We start from the raw sequence: 13,585 nt of genomic DNA, 5'->3' as shown, positions 1-13,585 counted from the left end.
GGCTGGGTCAGACCCCCCCACGCTGTCAAGGCTGGCGGAACTACGGAAAGGGTCCCCTCTGCTGATCTTTGGTCTGTAGGGAAAGAGGCAGTCTTTCAGATATTTGGGACTTAAGTCATTGAGGGCTTTCAACACTTCATGTGAGCACCTTGAACTGGGCCGAGACATGAACTGGCAGCCAATGCAGCTGTTTTAAAACTGGGTTATGTGAGTTCTAAAGGGAACCCCCGCCAGTGATCTGGCTACTGCTGGACCAGTTGAAGTTTCAGAGTCATCTTCAAGGGTAGCCCCAAGTAGAGTGCATTGCAGTCATCCAGTCTGGACCCTACCAGAACATGGAACATTGTGGTCAGGATTTCTCTGTCCAAAAGAGTCTGTATCTGGCAAATCAGCCTGAGCTAGGGAAAGGCACTCCTAGCCACTGAGGCCGCCTGAACCTTCAGTGACAGTGTTGTATCAAAGAGTACCCCCAGGCTGTGGACCTGCTATTTCAAGGAAAGCGCAACCCCATCCAGAGCAGGCCGTCTTCCCACCTCCAAGACATGAGAACTCTAGATGCATAAGACCTCTGTCTTTTCAGGATTCTGCCTCAATTTATTGGCACACATCCACCCCATCACCACTTCTTGCACTGGTCCAGCACCTCAACTGCCTTTTCCTCCTTCTGAGTACAGTTCTAGCCACCCCACCTCAGAAATGAAAGGACGGCGAGCAGGGAGAGGGGCTGAGACATCATATTTGGACTGTTTAAGAAAAAGGGGGTGAAAGGGGATGATGTGAGAGGCACATACAATGAAGCATCATGTGGAGAATGTGGCTAGATAGGAGTCGTTTTCCCTTCTCAGAAAATATCGCTGCTTAGGTGCTATGAGGGCTTGTTTGATTCAAGGCTGCCATGAGCCCCATAGGAGGCTGCCTGGTGTGTCGCTGCATGATTCAGGGGATCACCTTTATTTCTATCACTTGTACCCTGCCTTCTCTATAGTAGTCAAGGTGCTTTACAATCCAGATAATAAGAATCAATAAAAATGAGATTACCTTAAAGCAAATCTCAGGTGTATAAAGCAGCAGCAATAGCAACCCAATCCTTTTGGTAAAAAACAGCCTCCCAGAACAGGTGCTGAAAAGAATGCCAGCAAGAGAGTAAACAGCAATGGGGATGGGCTCTTCTCCTTTTGGGGGCCCATCACTGCAAGGGCCCTGCTACCCTGTGCCTCTCTGCCCTCCTCCATCTGAAGTGGAACAGAAGCCATTCTTGAGATGCCTGCCTGCTTCCCAGGCCTTTTAGGGCAGTGGTGGGGAGCCTTGGGCCTGGGGGGGGGGCATCCTGGCCTCCCAGCTCATCATTCAGGGCTCTGCTGAGACCACCCTACCTCTCCCTCCCCTGCCCCAAATGTATTTCCCTGTCTCGACTGTCCTCTTCTTGAAGGGCAATGATGCCTCTGCCTGCCTAGATGGAGGCTTCGACTGGACTGCCCCCGGCTGTCCCAAGGGAGGAGTCGTGCATGTTGCTTGGCACACTTTTTTTGCCTCTAGCCCTGCCCCCCCCACTGGTCTGTGGGCCCTGGAAGGTTGTGCCCAGGGAATGCAGCCCTCAGGCTGGAAGACGCTTCGCACCCACCCCGTTTTAGGGCTCGCACGGTCCAAGCCATTGTCTTGAAGTGGGCCAGGAACTTAGCAAAGGAGTGAGCCCTGCCTTGGGAAAGGCTCAGCGCTTCTGGGGGGGGGCAGCAGATACTGAGTAATGGGAGCCTCTGAGCCCCCGCCTCCTGGTGTGGTTAACCACATGAGGACTCCGGACTTAACGCGTGTCCGGATGGAGGAAAAACGCTTCGGACTCTTGCGGCGTTTCTTTCCAAACGGGGGGAGTCACCAGCCTCGCCTTCTGCCCTCAAGTGCGGCCTCGGCGGCGCCCGGGCAGGGAAAGCGGACAGGCTGGGGGGCCCGCAGGAAGAGGGGGCACATTCTTCTGCCCGGGGTGGGACGGGCTGCTTGGCAGGCCGCCTCTTTGCTCCGGAGTAAGTCCCACTGCCTGGAGCCGGGAAGGAGACTCGCTCCCACGGAAGGGGGGGATGCAGCGATGGCAGAGCGATGGAGGTCCGGCCGAGAGAGGAGGCTCGGCCGCCGCGGAAGGGGAGTGCGAGGGGCGCGGCGGAGGGCGGCCCTCCCGGGGGCGGGCCCGGCCCGGCCCCCAGGCGAGGGACGGTAGCGAGCGGGCGGCGGGAGGGGCAGCTGGTCCCCTCGGCGCCGGGGCGCTGTGCCCGGAGGAGCCGGCCCGCGACTCCTGCTCGACGGGGCGGACGCTTCTGCTGCTGCTGCGCTTGCCTGACGGCGCTGCCGCGTCCCGGGGGCCGTCCGAGGAGGAGCGGCGCGCCCAGCTGGGCTGCTGGGGCGCCCCCGCCGCGACCGCTGTGCGTGGCCGGCGATGCCGTGCGGGCGGGCGGCATGGAGCGACTGGCGGCGGCGCTGGGCCGCTTGGCGTGGAGTTCCGGCCCGCCGCTGCCGCTCGACCTCATCGTGGCCAAGTGCCGCCTCCCCGCCCTCGTGCGCCCCGGGCCCGGTGCGTCTTTCTCTGGGGACGGGACGGGGGGGCTCTCTGATTCTGGGCAGCTGTCCAGCGTGGGGGTCTTGGCTGTGTCCAGGGCTGGGGGGCGCGACGGTCAGCGTGGGACTTGGGGGGGGGAAGAACCGCCTCCTCGACTTTTTGTTCGTTGGTCTTTCGACGGCGTCAGGGTGTGACTCCGCGGCAGCGCTGCTTGAGCCGGAGCATTTTGCTCCCCGGTGAGCCCGGGTGCCGAACCTCAGCGGCCCCCTTCCGTCTGAAGTCTTCTGTTTGTTGCCCCCGGCTCCTTTTCTGGCCGAAGTCAGAGCAAGACGAACCTGTTGCTGCTCCTATTATTATTTTCATTGTTGTCATTCTTATTGTTGTTGTTGTTGATGATGATGATAGTGACTACCGGGCGCCGAAGAGTGCCTCACTCCGTTTCTTTCGGGCGCGATGAGTTGTCAGTTCCTTCTGCGTGTGTTAGTTGGGGCGGGGGGTCATCTGTCTCGGGGAGCTCTGTAATCTGCTTCGGTGTTTTCCTAACCTTCCTGGGGCCTCCTTTATAGGGGCTCTGGGTAACTGCGAAAACTGTCATGTGATTTTAAAACTGGTGTGTGTGTATGTGTGTGTATGTTGGGGGTGTTTAATTATTATTATTATTTATTATTATTATTTATTAAACTTATATACCGCCCGACTAGCGATAGCTCTCTGGGCGGTTAACATAAAATACAATAAAATTACAGAATCTGTTACAACAAGCATATAAAAACAACACAGTCTAAAATGGTTTTATTGGGTCTCCTGGTAACGCTCTTTCCTGCTCTCCGACCCTGCCCCACTTTCTGTCCCTGGGATTGCTGGGGAGGGTTTGGTTGCAGATGTCCTCGCTGCGGAGGGAGGGAAGGAGGGCGGCGGCGGCGCGGGGGGGCTGTTTCTGTGGCAGCCTGCCCGGCTGGCTTCGGGTTTTGTACACCGTGAGAAGAATGGGGAGTTTAGCCATCAGTGATGCCTTGAATACTAATGCGAAGGGAAACCGGCTTGGCTCTTCTCTGCTCCCCCCCCCCTGCTTGTGAATGAGTGTGAGGAGCAGCAGATGATACAACCGCCCCCCCTTCCTCCCCAAACTCTCCAGTTGCTGGGAAAACCCCAAGGAGGCAGCAGGAGGAGGACCTGAATATCAGGGGAGATGGACAGCTGTCACTTTCAGGCTTAGTCCCGCCTTCAGGCCTTTTTGCTGGGGGCAGGGGCTCTTCCCCATGTGCTGGCCGGGTCTGTTGCTGTTGCTGTCATCTTGCAGCCACAGAACTGGGCCCTGCCTGCTGAGGTTGCCAAGTGCATAGATTTGCAGAGGCGGAAAGGGCCCCAGGACACTCCTGGGACAAGCTTCTACACCCTGTTTCTTAACTAGTGCCCTGCGGGTGAGAAATGGGTCTCTGCTGCCCCCCATTTCTATGCCAGTTACAGGGACTGTTGGCACCCCTTCCCCCAGGACTGCTGCCCTTACCCGGCAAACAAGGCAGATCATTCATCTGAGCATTTATTCCCTGCTTTTCAATTCAGGTGAGCCCTCCAAGCAGCAAGAGCCTCAAGAGGACCGGTCAGCTGGCGGGTTGGTGCATGAGTCCTCCCACGAGTTCTGCACCTGCCTCTGCTCTGAGAGACCCAGCCCCACACTGCACCAAAGCCTGGGCTGCTCTCGCAAGGGCCCATTGATCCATGCCGGGCATTTGTGAAAAGTGAATCCTCTTCAGGCTGCGCTCTTGGTTTGATCTTGTGGGTGGCTGCCCCACGTGGACGCCATCAGCAAGCAGAACCTTCCTGCAGAAAAGGGTCCTTAGCAGCAGCCTTTGCACAGACACCCCTGGTGGGTGCCAAGCAGAGACTGGCACCCGGGCAAGGTTGCCCACAGTTCAAGGAGGGTGCCGCCCAGTTCCAGGGGGTGCTGGCAGCATCCACAAGATTAGAGCGTAACGTAGATGGCCCGTGGGAAATTGCAACAGGTGCGCTGAAGTTGGGGCCATGCTTATTCTTCATAAAGTCTCCTTTATGGCTTAGTTGTTTGCTCAGGCATTCTGTTCTGCTCAGAGAGTGGTGTGGTGTTCTTCCCGTGCTTGCAGTATGTTGCGCTGTGTGTAGTTGTGTTGCTTAATTTCATTTAAAAGCAGCACCACAGCAGCAGAGAGTAACAGCAGATGTTGAAAAGCGAGTGTGCCAGCGTGTGCGTGCGTTTGCCTAAGAAAGCAGGCTTTTACCCTGCAACAGCATCACTGAGACTGGAGACTTAGTAAAATAAGAAAAGCTACTTTATTTAGAGAAATACATAGTAGATAGAAAGGCATACCTAGTTGTAACTAACTAGCTAAGTTGGAGGCATAACGCCCAGGTGTAGGAGTCAGCCCCATGCTCAGAGAGAGCAGAGACAAAGGGATGTCTCCTCTCTCCTGGACAGCCAGAGAAGAATGGAGTGGAAAGGGCAGAAGGAGGAGGGGCAGGTAAGCTTCCCTAAAGGCATCACAGTCTAGCGACAGAAGGAAGTCAGTCAGAGCATCACAGGTAAAGGTAAACAAACCTATCCATCTGGAGGACCCTCGCTCTAGCTTCCTTCTGGAGCTTAAACAAAAGAACAAAACAGGAGTTGCTCTTGCCCCACTTCCAACACAGTACACGTTATAGCTCTGAGTTAGGCAAGTGTGGGGTGTCTTTCAACAGACAAAGATGTGAGCTGCAATCTCTTGCTTCTGCAGTCAGCTGGGCACCTGGCTGGCCTGCTGCTGGAATTGAAGTGCTTAGCTAGGTGCCCCTTTGGTCAGATCCAGCTGCAAGGCTCTTCCTATCTTCCCTGCATTGAGCAGGGGGTTGGACTCAATGGCTTTATAGGCCCCTTCCAACTCTACTATTCTATGATTCTGTGATTCCCTCCCACCTGGGTTCAGGTGCTGATCCAGCTCTATGGGCACCTTGTTTGCAATGCACGTGGAGATCTGACAGATTTATCATAAGAGGAACGGTGGAAGGAATTTGGCTTGTTGCCTGAGGGAGTTGAGAAGACATGAGGGCAGATTTGGGGAAGGGCCGTAGCTCAGTGGCAGAGCATCTGCTTTGCATGCAAAAGGCCCAAGGTTCGATCCCTGGCAGCATCTCCAGATAGGGCCGAGAGAAACTTTGTGTGAAACCCTGGAGAGCCACTGCCAGTCAGTGTAGACAATATTGCGCTGGATGGATCAATGGTCTGACCCAGTATAAGGCAGATACCTGGTTGGCAATGACCTTTTCAGGGTCCTTGGCAGGGCCTTTTCAGTGGTGGCTCACCATTTGTGGGATGCCCTCCCGCTGAGGTGCATTTGTCTCCATTGCTATTGACTTTTAGGAGGAATTTCAAAATATTCCTGTTTATCCAAGCATTTGATGGCTGAAGGGGTCTGTTCCTGATAACCTGGGGATCTCTGGACAAAATGATGTTTTTATCTGCAATTGTTTCTTAGAAAGTGTTTGACTGTTTTTAGAATGCTTTTGTTTTCTGTTGTTATACTGTTTTACTGATGTTTGCCAACCTGGGCTCCTTTGGGAGGAAGGGCGGAATATAAATTCTAAACATAATAATAAGAGGGAGAGGAGGAGGCGGACACGGTGTTCTCTTGAATGTCAGCCAATGTGGGCCCCTCTACATTCTGTGGGCTACAACTCCCATCAGCCCTAGCCAGCATGACCACTGGCCAGGGAGGATGGGGGTCGTTGTCCAAAAATGCCTGGAAGGCACCATGTCGGCTGCCCTTGCTTTAATGAATTATTTAGTGGATTTGGAATTTCATTGTAACATTTTCAGCCTTTTCCACTGCATTTAGCGGTTCATAGTAGTCCGTGGCGCAGAGTGGTAAGCGGTGGTAACGCAGCCGAAAGCTCTGCTGACAGCCGGAGTTTGATTCCAACGGAAGGAGGAAGTCGAATCTCCGGTAAAAGGGGTCGGGGTCCACTCAGCCTTCCATCCATCCATGGTCGGTAAAATGAGTACCCGGCATATGCTGGGGGGTAAAGAAAGGCCGGGGAAGGAACTGGCAATCCCACCCCATATATACGGTCTGCCTAGTAAATGTCGCAAGACGTCACCCTAAGAGTTGGAAACTACTCGCACTACAAGTGCGGGGACACCTTTACCTTTACCTTTAGTAATCTGATTGTTGGTGTTTTTAAGACTTTTTGTTTTGTTTTACTGATGGCTGTTTACAATTTATTTTACCTACCTAGGAACTGGCACTCGTGAAAGGTGGGATATAAATCTTTCAAAATAATAATTTATCTGCAGTTTGAGCTGGTTGTTAATCCTAAGTGTGGAGCATTCTACCAGAAGATATTTCCTGAAGGTATCGTGTAGTCTCCTTCATGTGGAAGGATTGATTCACTGCTGAGTTGGTCCCAGAGCATCTCCAGTGAAAAGGATTTCAGGGAACAACAGGCCTGGTAAAGAGGCTGACTGCAGAGCTGCTGCCAGCCAGCATAGGCCAGCCTTTGTCAACTAGGTGCCCTCCAGGTAGCCTCATCATCTTAAGGCCGTGGAAGTTCATTCCAAACATCTGGAGGGTGCCAGGTTGGCAGAGGCTGGCATAGTTCAGGGCTCTGGCTTGGTCCTGGGCAGCTTCCTGTGAGGACCTCGAGAGCAGGTTAGGCAGCCCTTCTATGTCCTGAGTCATTCACCCTACGAGATGAACCTTGTCTTTCTTTCTATGGGACACCAAAGCAGCTGAAATGATGGACAATGAATGTACCAAAAAAATTAATCTAATACATCTCTAAGCAATAGCTCCAAGGAAATGTTGGTATGATTAGTTTAAGAAACCTTGGCCTATGAAGCTGGAGGGCTCTGATGATGCACAATGTGGAGGCTGAGAATAGGGAGGTTTCTCTGTATTCATGGGGAGCATCTAATGCTTTAGACCTCAGGAGGAAGGTGATTTCCCACTGTGTACCCAAGGATGGCAACTGCTGGAACTTATGGGCCAGTGGGTTCCCTTCCCTTGGCAAAGATGCTTTAGGTGGGGATGGCTGCTGCTGGCAGGGTGGACTAGATGACCCCCGACCCCTTTCCAGCTGCGAGATCAATAACTTGTCTCTTTCAGGATGGATGTACAAAAGGTGTGGCAAAATGCACCCAGTGGATACTGTGGTTAATGATTTTTTGTGTGAAGGTTTGACTGAAATTTTACTTTCTATACACTTTTATATTTTGTATATTTCAATGTATTGGTCATGGGCTTCAGCTAGTACAATAAACTTATTATTACTTACAAAGGTTTGATTCTTAAGGGTACTGGGGGAGGGGCATTCCTAATATTGCCCCCTCCCAGTTTCCTGTGGCTTTTTTAATTGAAGGAGTTCCTTGCTTGGCAGGGGAGGACTCTTCAGTCTAGCTCCTTTCTCCGGAGAACGCATCCAGCGGCCAGATTGTCATTGTGACGACTCGCTTCTAAAGACTGGTCAGGATAAGCAGCTTCTTTGGCTTTTGTCTGAGAACCTTCTCCACCCATTCCATCTCTCTCTCTCTCTCTCTCCCCCCCCCCACCTCCACTTTTCTGACCTGCTGCTGGCTCTGAGCTCCTGATTGTTTCTGAATGCAAAGGAAGAATTTGTACATCCAGGCGTGGGCTGCAAAACAGACTCCTTAAGGCTTGCTAGGGAGAGGAAGGGCAGAATGTGTAGCTTTTGCCACCAGCTGCGTGAATGCATTTATTTGGGAGCAAATAATTCTGGGTCCTAATGGAATCTCTTTTCCTCAATGGCAACTGAAGGCAGGACTTCTAGAGCATGTCATCTTTGTCAGGTGGTGTTTTTGTGTCTCTGTGTTTTAGAAAGCGTCCACCTTGGCTAAATTCACCATCTGATTGTTGTTGTTGTTATGTGCCTTCCAGTCAATCACGACTTATGGCGACCCTATGAATCAGCGACCTCCAACAGCAACTGTTATAAACCACCCTGTTCAGATCTTGTAAGTTCAGGTCTGTGGCTTCCTTTATGGAGTCAATCCATCTCTTGTTTGGCCTTCCTCTTTTTCTACTCCCTTCTGTTTTCCCAGCACTATTGTCTTTCTAGTGAATCATGTCTTCTCATGATGTGTCCAAAGTAAGATAACCTCAGTTTCATCATTTTAGCTTCTAGTGACAGTTCTGGTTTAATTTGTTCTAACACCCAATTATTTGTCCTTTTGCAGTCCATGGTATGCACAAAGCTCTCCTCCAACACCACATTTCAAATGAGTTGCTTTGGACTACCATCAGCCCCAGCCAAGCACATACACCAGGTTGGCAAAAGTGGCTGGAAGCATGGCTCATGCCAGACTCTGGGGCCATTTTGCTGCCTGGGGCAAAGGGCAAGGTGGTTCCCCCCCCCCTTTCAAGTGATTGGGTGGGCCGTTAAATCTTACTTCAATACTGGCAATGGGGTCGCTTCCTCCACTGCACCTGAGGGGAGCTTGGGGAGTTCCTGCTAGCATAGGGAGGTGCATGACAGGCTGTGTGGCACACATAGCCCTGATTTCCAGCAGAGAGGAATGGCTGCCCCCCCCCAGTATCTCCACCTGAGGCAATTACCTCATTCTGCCTATTGGTCAGGCTGGCTCTGTCAAGCACTGGAAAGATTCCTCAACATCCTTACATTACTTGAAGCCCTAATTAGAGCTCCCAGCCCCCCCCCCCATGTGCCAACTTATGACATCAGGTAATTAGGTGTTTTAAATTGTTTTAAATTTGTTTTAAATTTTTAAATTGTGTTTTCAATTGTTTTTTTAAAAAATGTGTTTTAAATTTGTATATTTGTTTTTAATATTTTTAATTACTGTAAACTGCCCAGAGAGCTTTGGCTATGGGGCGGTATATAAATGTAATAAATAAATAAATACTTCAAGAGGCTCATCCTTAGTGCCGTTCAGCTGGTGGCCACGGAGAGGGAGCCGCTTAAGTCCCTTTGGAGGTGCAGTATGGATTCAAACTGTGCCTGCAAAAAGACATTTTTCATCCGCTAGTCTGTAGCAGAGGTGTAGTCGTCCAGGGTCTCAGAGGGTCCTAGACCCCTTACTTTTTTGGGAGCAGGGTCCCTATGTCTCCAAAATCCTGCAAGCCAATCTGCATGAAAGGGGTGTGTGTTTGCCACTGAAAAGAGTTTCCTGAGATGCTTCCTTGTCCTTTTCTGCTGATTGGAGCTAATCAGAGTGAAGGGAGGTGAGTTAGCCATTGAGAAAACTCTTCTCAGTAGTGAACACACTCTCCTTTCATGTTGATTGGCTCCTAGGGACGTCTGTTGTTGTGGGAGAAAAAGTGTGTGGAAAGGACTGAAGAGTGCAGAGATGGCGACAGATCAAGCAAGGGAAAATGGAAGAGGGGGAAGGGAGGGGAAATTTGGACAGAAGGGTTTGGTCTCTACTGTGCAGCCTCCAGTTTGTTTGTTTGTTTGTTTGTTTGTTTTTTGTTTGTTAACAAGAATCTTATTCTCAACCCATCAGCAAAAAAAGGGAAGAAAGGGAAGATGTGCCCAGAGAAACAATAATCGGGGTGGGTTCGGGAGAAAAAGTATGTGTGTGTAATGATGGTTCAACTTTTAATTATGTTCTATATATGTCTGTCATGCATGGTAAGGTGAAATGCAAATGACTATGGCTAAGATGTATCACTGAACACTAAAGTCAGGATCATTCAGACCATGGTATTCCCGATCTCTATGTATGGATGTGAGAGTTGGACAGTGAAAAAAGCAGATGAGAGAAAAATGAACTCATTTGAAATGTGGTGTTGGAGGAGAGCTTTGCACATACCATGGACTGTGAAAAAGACAAATAACTGGGTGTTAGAACAAATTAAACCAGAACTATCGCTAGAAGCTAAAATGATGAAACTGAGGTTATCGTACTTTGGACACATCATGAGAAGACATGATTCACTAGAAAAGACAATAATGCTGGGGAAAATAGAAGGGAGCAGAAAAAGAGGAAGGCCAAACAAGAGATGGATTGTTTCCATAAAGGAAGCCACAGACCTGAACTTACAAGATCTGAACAGGGTGGTTCATGACAGATGCTATTGGAGGTCACTGATTCATAGGGTTGCCATAAGTTGTAATCAACTTGAAGGCACATAACAACAACATGGCTAAGAACGTGTGTGTGATGTAGCCAATGCCAGAGTTTAGAATCAGGATTTTCCGTGCTTAAGTTTCATCCTAAAACTCATAACATTTGTCCATATGCAGTTACTCTGAGTCTTAAATTGACAACCAAAAAGGGAAACTTAGCAAAGGAAATGCCTTGCCTTATAGCATCTTAGTACATTTGCCCATGTGGGTGCATATAAAATAGTAGGTCTGGCTGAAAGGCAAGACATGGAGATCTACACTGATTGTTGCAATGCATCACTAAGGGAAAGTACTCCAAACAAAGTGAGAGACTGGAAGCTCATTTTATTGGGTAATCTTAGAAGTGAGCATGGCTGGGGGGGGGGGTGGCATGAAGGGACCCTGTGCTTCTGAATTTGCTACTACATTACTAGCTATGGGGCAGGTAGGCAGGGTTTGTGGAAAACAGCCTCCCCGGCTCAATGAGGACTCCTGTTGTGCCTGGTCAACCCTGCAAGCCAGAGGTTCCCTCTCCTGTCTTTGAAGGAAAGGACAAAAAAGTTGGCTTTTTACTAGTTTATCCACAACAAGCTCAGGTCTCTTGCCTAACAGCTCCTACTTGGCTGGAGAAGGCCATTCTCTAGACCACCGTTTGGGGTAGTGAATGTGAGGATGTGGGCACCTGGCACTGCGGAAGCACAGCAGGAGAATCACCTCAGTCACCTTCTTCTTAGGGCAGACGGGGGGAGATGGCTGAGGAGAGGGCTCCCCCACATCTCCCAGGTGAGGGAAGGACAATGGGAACGTGGCAGGCAGACAGGTCAGGTGGAGGGGTCTCCTCTTGGTAGAATCACAGAATCATAGAATAGTAGAGTTGGAAGGGGCATATAAGGCCATCAAGTCCAACCCCCTACTCAATGCAGGAATTTGGCCTCAATGCGCCTGGCACTCGAAGGGGGAAGGGGCCGCTCTTCTGACATGGAAGGAAACACAGCCGCTTTAGCCGTTCCACAGGGGTTCTGTTGGGAAAATAATAGTTTGGAAGGAAGGGCAGGTAGGCGGTTCTGGGTTGCCCAGTAGACCCTGCTGGTAATAATGCAGAGTGTGGGGGAGGGGAGAGGGGGGAGGGTCTGAATGCAAAAGTCACAGCTCTCTGTTGCCCGCAGAGATGCAGCAGGGTTGAAACAGAAGAGCATACCTAGCATCCGTTGTGACAACATTCAATGCTTGTTTTGTGAGGAGAGTAGCGAATGCTCCTCTCCCCTGCCCCCAACCGAGAGCTCGCAGCATCTTCACCAAATAAATGGTCTCAAGAATCTGCTTGTGTGTGTGTGTAAACCCAGGACGGTGTGTTTCAAGTGGTTTCAGTTGATACTTGAGAGGTGCAGAAATGTGCAGCTTCTTGCAGTGTTGCTGTGAGCCAATCCACCAAGCTCAACTGCGTATGGCTGTCTCTATTGTGCATGCAGGGAATGGATTGCCTCTGTGGCCATTTTAAAATGGATCTGGGTTCGTATTCACATAGGAATGGTATTTTGCCGCACAAGGGGTGGCATGAGAGAGCCACTTCTGGCAGCCCCTCCAGGTGTCTCGAGGAAGGAAGCTGTTCCAGAAGAGTGTCCGGACCAGCCTGCCCATTGTTGAAGACTGGCAGAGAAGACTCTTCTCTGTGTGCCATTGGTAGGGGAGGTTTGTTCAGTGATGGGGCTGGACAGAGTCTTCCCTATGGGGTGGCCCCTCTGTGGAATGTCCTCCCCTCACAAGTGGGTGCCGATGTCTCTATAATTTTGGGGCCAATTAAAATGCACTTCTGTCCTCAGTTTTTAAAATACTTTTACATGTTTTTAGTCAGTTGCTATCTCTGTGGTTTGATCAATTTGTTCTTTATTGATTTGGCTCTTTTAATTTATTTTATGTTGTATCTTACCCACCCTCCATGAAGGGCAGCCTCTATGTCTTTTAAAAAATAATAAAAAAATGAAAAAATCACTAACAGCACCCCCCCCCCCAAAATCCCAGCTAAATCACTAATTGCAGCAAACACCATCTCTTTCAAGGGCAGGGAGTTGCAGAGGTCTGAGGCAACTCCTGAAAAAGACTTCCCTAGGTGTGCAGACATGGGCTCTCGTGTAGACAGGTCCTCAGCCAAACGAAAAGTCTTTAATACTTGAGAGAGCACTCCTCTTAACGCCTGTGCCAAAGCAAGAAATTTATCTCTTGCTGTTAATACCTTTATTCATTCCATTTATTCCATTTATATCCCACCTCTCCCGCAAGGAGCTCAAGGTGGTGTACAAACATGGTCCTTCCCTCCTCCTGATTGTATCCTCACAACAACCTTGTGAGGTAGGTTAGGCTGAGTGACAGTGACTGGCCCAAGGTCACCCAGTGAGCTTCACTGGGTGGGGATTTGAACCCTGGAGCTTATGGAACTCATTGCCACAAGATGTGGTGATGGCCCCTGGCTTAATAGCCAGTATCAGACCTCTTCTCCTCTCCCCACATTAATGTATCTAATCTCCCTTCCAAAACCATGGCAGTTGAATGGAACCTCCAGGTTCAGGGACAGTGCACCTCTGAATGCCAGTAGCTGAGGAACAAACATGGAAGGAGGGGGCCTCTTGCCTTCTTTCGCTGCTTCCAAGAAGCATCTCATTGGACACTCTTTGGGTCATATTCCTGACTAGATGGGCTTTGGTTGATGGTCCTTCCTAGGCCCTCATCAGCATGTGTGCGTGTGGCAGGAGATATGCACACTCTCCTTGCCTGCTGCTGCCTCCTCAGCTTGGGCAAAACTACGGGAATCTGTTTTACATGGTGATGTTCAGTTGAAGGATTTAGGCCTTTTGTTGTTCTGTCTGTGGGATAAATTGGCTTTAATTTTTTTAAAAAATAATGTGTGTGTGTTGCATCTTTCCATCCTCCTGCGGCCTGACAAAGGGCTCC

This window comes from Rhineura floridana, chromosome 4, assembly GCF_030035675.1.
Source record: "Rhineura floridana isolate rRhiFlo1 chromosome 4, rRhiFlo1.hap2, whole genome shotgun sequence".
NCBI classification, from domain to species: domain Eukaryota; kingdom Metazoa; phylum Chordata; class Lepidosauria; order Squamata; family Rhineuridae; genus Rhineura; species Rhineura floridana.
The sequence above is the reverse complement of the archived record's forward strand: the minus strand, read 5'-3'. Positions refer to the sequence as shown.